Below are 6000 nucleotides of genomic sequence, written 5' to 3' on the forward strand. Positions count from 1 at the left end.
TCGGCAAAACAGTAGAGGCATACGTAGACGACGTAGTCGTCAAAACCAAACACGTCGAAACTCTAGTAGACGACTTGAGGGTCACATTCGACAACCTCCGAGCATATGACATCAAGCTGAATCCGGAAAAATTCGTTTTCGGCATACCAGCCGGAAAGCTCTTGGGCTTCATTGTATCCGGTAGAGGAATTGAAGCAAATCCGGCCAAAATCCGAGCCCTACCACAGTTGGATATTCCAAAAAACCTCAAACAGATCCAGAAATTGACTGGATGCGTGGCGGCTCTCAGCCGCTTTATCTCCCGCCTAGGAGAAAAGGCATTGCCCCTCTATCGCCTCCTCAGGCACACCGAACACTTCGAGTGGACGGATGCTGCCACTGCCGGACTCGAAGAAATAAAGGCCATATTGGCAACGAATCCGGTCCTGGCTGCGCCCAACCTGGGCGAACCTATGTTGTTATACATCACGGCAACACATCAAGTAGTAAGCGCGGTGCTCGTCGTAGAACGAGAGACAGAAGGGCATAAATTCCCTCTTCAAAAACCAGTGTACTACGTATCCACTGTTTTAACCCCCTGCAAGTCCCGTTACCCGCACTATCAAAAGATAGCGTATGCGGTGTTCATGGCATCCCGGAAGCTCCGACACTACTTTCAAGAGTGTTCGATAATAGTGGCCTCCGAAGTACCCCTAAATGACATTATAAATAACCGCGACGCAACGGGCAGGATTGCAAAATGGGCCATTGAGCTCTTACCATTCGACATAACTTACAAACCCCGGCGAGCTATAAAGTCGCAAGTTTTGCCTAACTTTGTCGCTGAGTGGACTGAAGCCGAACTCCCTAAAGAGTACGGCGCATACTCCAATTGGATTATGCATTTCGACGGCTCCAAAATGTTGGCCGGATTGGGGGCTGGCATTGTACTAACGTCCCCAACCGGGGACAGAGTCCAATACGTACTTCAGATAATGTACACGGACTTCAACAATGCAGCCGAATACGAGGCCCTCTTACATGGCCTCCGGATGGCAATCTCCATGGGCATCCAATGCCTAGAGGTGCGCGGGGACTCAAACCTCGCAATATCCCAAGTAAATGGAGACTTTGACGCCAAGGATCCAAAAATGGCAGCCTATCACAACGCCGTCCTTAAAATGTCAGCTCGGTTCGAAGGACTTGAATTCCACCACGTAGCCAGAGATAATAACCAAGCGGCCGACGTATTGGCACGCATCGGCGCAAAACGTGATGCTGTCCCTCCAAATATCTTCCTGGAACGGCTGTTCAAGCCATCCGTACTATGGGAAGAGGAGTCCGGAAATAACAAACCGGAGGCAGCCACAGAGCAATCTGACATAACCGGCGATCAAGCCGATGAAACAACACCCTCAGCTCACGACATAATGGCAGTAATCGCCCCATGGACAGAGTCGTTCCTAGCCTACTTGCTTAGGCAGGAACTCCTCGAAGACCATAATGAGGCTCGCTGCATAGTCCGGCAATCTAAAGCCTACAAGGTCCATGAGGGAGAACTCTATAAGAAAAGCACAACCGGAGTCCTTCAAAGGTGTATCTTCGAAGAGGAAGGGCGAGACCTTCTGGCTGAAATTCACACCGGACTAGGCGGACACCACGCCGCAGCCCGGGCCCTTGTAGGAAAGGCATTCCGTACAGGATTTTATTGGCCGACGGCCCGGGCAGATGCTAAGGACTTAGTCCAAAGATGCGTCGGTTGTCAGCTCTTTGCTAATCAGAGCCACATGCCACCCACCGCCCTCAAAACTATACCCATTACCTGGTTGTTCGCGGTCTGGGGGCTTGACATGATTGGACCACTTAAAGGGGGAACCCGCAAGCAAAGGTACCTATTGGTCATGGTGGATAAATTCACCAAATGGATAGAGGCCAAGCCAGTTAAAACGGCAGAGTCTGGACCAGTGATAGACTTTATATCCGGGGTAGTACACCGTTATGGTGTCCCCCACAGCATCATCACCGATAACGGCACGAACTTCACGGCCGATGAGGTTAAATCATGGTGCAAAAATATGGGCATCAAGCTCGATTACACTTTAGTCTATCATCCTCAAACCAACGGTCAAGTGGAACGAGCAAATGGTCTAATAATGAGCGGCATCAAATCCAGACTAGTGCGGTCCCTTACGAAATCTGACACGCACTGGGTAGAGGAGCTCGACTCCGTACTCTGGGGGCTGCGGACAACGCCTAACCGTACTACCGGATTCACACCATTTTTTATGGTATACGGCGCAGAAGCAGTTTTGCCCTGCGACATCATTCATGACTCACCTCGAGTGCGCATGTATGAATAAAGAGAAGCCGAGTTGGATCGGCAGGAAAGCTTGGACGCGCTGGAGGAAGAACGCGACGTCGCCAAGTGTAACACCCTCGATTCAATCGTACACTAATCATACACGCAAATGTGTACGATCAAGATCAAGGACTCACGGGAAGATATCACAACACAACTCTAGACACAAATTAAAATAATACAAGCTTTATATTACAAGCCAGGGGCCTCGAGGGCTCGAATACATCAGCTTGAATACAAACGAGTCAGTGGAAGCAACAATATCTGAGTACAGACATAAGTTAAACAAGTTTGCCTTAAGAAGGCTAGCACAAAAGCATCTACGATCGAAAAGGCAAGGCCTCCTGCCTGGGAGCCTCCTAACTACTCCTGGTCATCGGCGGTCTTCGTCACGTGGTAGTAGACGCCCTCTGTAGTAGCAGTCGTCAAAGGTGTCATCTGGCTCCTGGACTCCGTCATCTGGTTGCGTCATCCGAGAAGAATGGAAAAGGGGAAAAAGAGGGAGCAAAGCAACCGTGAGTACTCGTCCAAAGTACTCGCAAGCAAGGATCTACACTACAGATGCAACATTATCAAAGGAAGGCTGTATATGTGGACTGGGCTGCAGAAATGCCAGAATAGAGAGAAGGCCTAGTCCTATCGAAGACTAGCATCTTCTGGAAACCACCCTCTTGCAGCAAACAGGAGGGAGTAGAGTAGCATAAAGTAAAGTAGTAGTAGCGTTATCAACCTCGGCCAGAGATCCTTTCTCGACTCCCTGCGAGAAAGAAATCCCAGAGCCGTACTATCCAATTATCAACACAATCCAATTCTCATCACCATCCATTTCTCATCTCATCCATTCTCATCATGAGTATCCAGTTCTAGTTGTATCGATCGGGATACAACTCCAAGTGTCCGTTACCGTAGGACAGGCTATCGATAGATGTTTTCTTCCCTGCAGGGGTGCACCAACTTACCCACCACGCTCGCTTAACTCCGGCCGGACACACTTTCCTGGGTCATGCCCGGCCTCGGCCAAACAATACGCCGCAACCCGACCTAGGCTTAATAGAGAGGCCAGCACGCCGGACTAAACCTATGCCCCCAGGGGTCATGGGCCATCTCCCCAGGAACTCCTGCACGCTGCGAACGCGGCCGGTGAACAGACCTAGCTACCTCCTTCAACAAGGCAGGCGCTTACGCAGTCCAACCCGGCGCGTGCCGCTCAGTCGCTGACGTCTATTAAGCTTCGGCTGATGTATACGACGCAGAACGCCCATACTATGCCCACGTGATGGTTAGTGCTATCAGGCCAGAGGCCCCTCGGATCAAATATCCAAATCGTAGTGGATTAGGAACGCGCGGTAACAAGAAGAGACTCACGAAAGATGTGACCCCGTTGCCCCGTCTCGAGGACTTGTGGCAAGGGCTAGGAATGCCCGGCCACGCCTCGTAATTATCTCGCGGGCACCCTCCAGGTCAACCCGACTCCACATCACTCACAATTAAGCTCGCGCAGGTACCCCTCAGGGTCGACCCGTCTTTCCAAGTAACAATGGTAAAGTCCAAGTATCCGTGTGTCCAAACATTAAGGGGAAAACCCGAGGAATCACCCCCGGTGAATTCCACTCGATGTAATCATCAAGGTGAACGTAAGAGGATCCACCCTCGAGGTTCACACTTGAGGGGTTGCACGACAGAGCCGTATCGGAAGTGGTTAAGGAGGAAATCACCCTCGATGACCACGACCGAATAGCTACACTACAGGTTAACATCAGAAGTGTTGTAGAGGTCTCACCCTCGGCACTCAATAGTAACACTGCAGAGTCGAGCAACGAAGGGGCGTGATGTGACGTGAGGTGTCGGGTCCTGGTCTTCGATCCCGTTGATCGGGTCTTCTGATAATCCAGCGGGGCAGTCGAGTCAAGTGGGGGGGGGTCACTGATGGGTCTCTAACCAACCTATACTAAGCAGTTTAGGATAAGCAGGTAATGTACAACAGTAGGTACAAAAGCAGGCTATGCATCAGAATAGGTGCAAACAATAACAGTAGCAAAATCTAATGCAAGCATGAGAGAATGGAATGGGCGATATCGGGATGATCAAAGGGGGGGCTTGCCTGGTTGCTCTGGCAAGGAGGGGTCGTCGTCGACGTAGTCGATCACAGGGGCAGCATCGGCCTCGGGGTCTACCGGAGAGAAGAGGGGGAAGAAACAGTAAATTCATAGCAAACAGAGGTAACACTAAGCATGACATGACGATACGTAGCGCTAAGCGTGCTCTAACGCGGTACTACACGTTGCAGACGAAGGGGGGAAACATCCGAGGGTGAATTCCCGACGTTAGGTGGATTCCGGACAAAGGAAAAGAGGGGGAAAGTTCCATGTTCAGCATGCTAGGGGCATGTGACAGATGAACGGACCACGTATTCGGATTCGTTGGATTTTTCTGAGCAACTTACATATAGAAAACATTTTCATCCGAGTTACGGTTTATTTTCTATGAATTTTTAAAGTTTTATTAATATTCGGAAATTATTTAAATTAACAGAAAAGGAATATGACGTCAGCATGACGCCATGCTGACATCAGCAAGTCAACAGACCCGCTGACTGGTCAAACTGACCAATAGGTCCCACCAGTCAGCCTCTCTTACGTAACAGAGTTTATTTCAAACTAAACTGGGGGTTATTTAGCTACTGGGCCCCACATGTCAGTGACTGGTTAGGTTAACTAATTAGTTTTATTATAAAAACCGGTTTAGTTAATCTAATTACGTGGTGGGGCCCGCACGTCAGTGTCACAGAGAAGCCCAGTCAGCATGTTGACTGGTCAAACCAGTCAACAGGGACCCGTGGGGCCCAGCGTCAGTGGCACAGATGGCCCACCTGCCAGGCCACGTCGGCGACGGCGCCGGAGACAGCTCCAGCGACAAAAACGACAGCGGCGCGCTCGGGAGGTGGTCGGGTTACGCGCACAGGGCGCCGTTTCTAGCGCGACCGGGCCCGTTCGAACGAGAAGACGACGAGGAGGCGATCTGGGGGGTGGGAGAGGCTGCGGTGGTCGGGAACATCGACGGCGAGCAGCGAGGCGGACGCCGGACTCCGGTCGTCGTCGGGATCGGGGCTGGGGGCACGAGAGGGCGAGAGGAAGGGCTCGCCGGGCTCCTGGGAACACCAGGAGCACGACGGAGGGCTCAGATGGGGGCCATGGCAGCGGTGGCCACGGCGGTGACGCAGCAGGGCGATGGTGAGCTACGACGGTTGCGGCGAGCGAGCTAGAGAGGGAGGCGGCCTACGTGAGAGAAGGGAGAGGGGGAGGAGCTCACCTTGCGGCACGCACGGTGGCCCTCGGAGGCTTAGTAGCGGCAGAGACGTCGCCGGAGTCGAAGGAGATCGACGGCAGCCGGAGATGGGGACGAGGACGAACGGCGGCTGCGGTGCTTCCCGGTTCCAGCGGAGGGCGCCAGTCGAAGGAGTCGAGCCTGGCGAAGCTCACCGACAGGGTCAGCGGGCGCGGGGCCGCCGGTGGCCGCGAGGACGGGCGAGGCACGGCGGCGACCGCGTCGGCCTCCTCTCCAGAACGAAGGAGTGGGAGAGGGAGAGGCGGAGAGGGCGAGGGGGTTCGGGGCGTGGGTGGAGGTAGGTGGGGAGGAGGTCGAGGCGTCGAGGGGAGGGGCCG

This window comes from Triticum aestivum, chromosome 4A, assembly GCF_018294505.1.
Source record: "Triticum aestivum cultivar Chinese Spring chromosome 4A, IWGSC CS RefSeq v2.1, whole genome shotgun sequence".
Classification (NCBI taxonomy): domain Eukaryota; kingdom Viridiplantae; phylum Streptophyta; class Magnoliopsida; order Poales; family Poaceae; genus Triticum; species Triticum aestivum.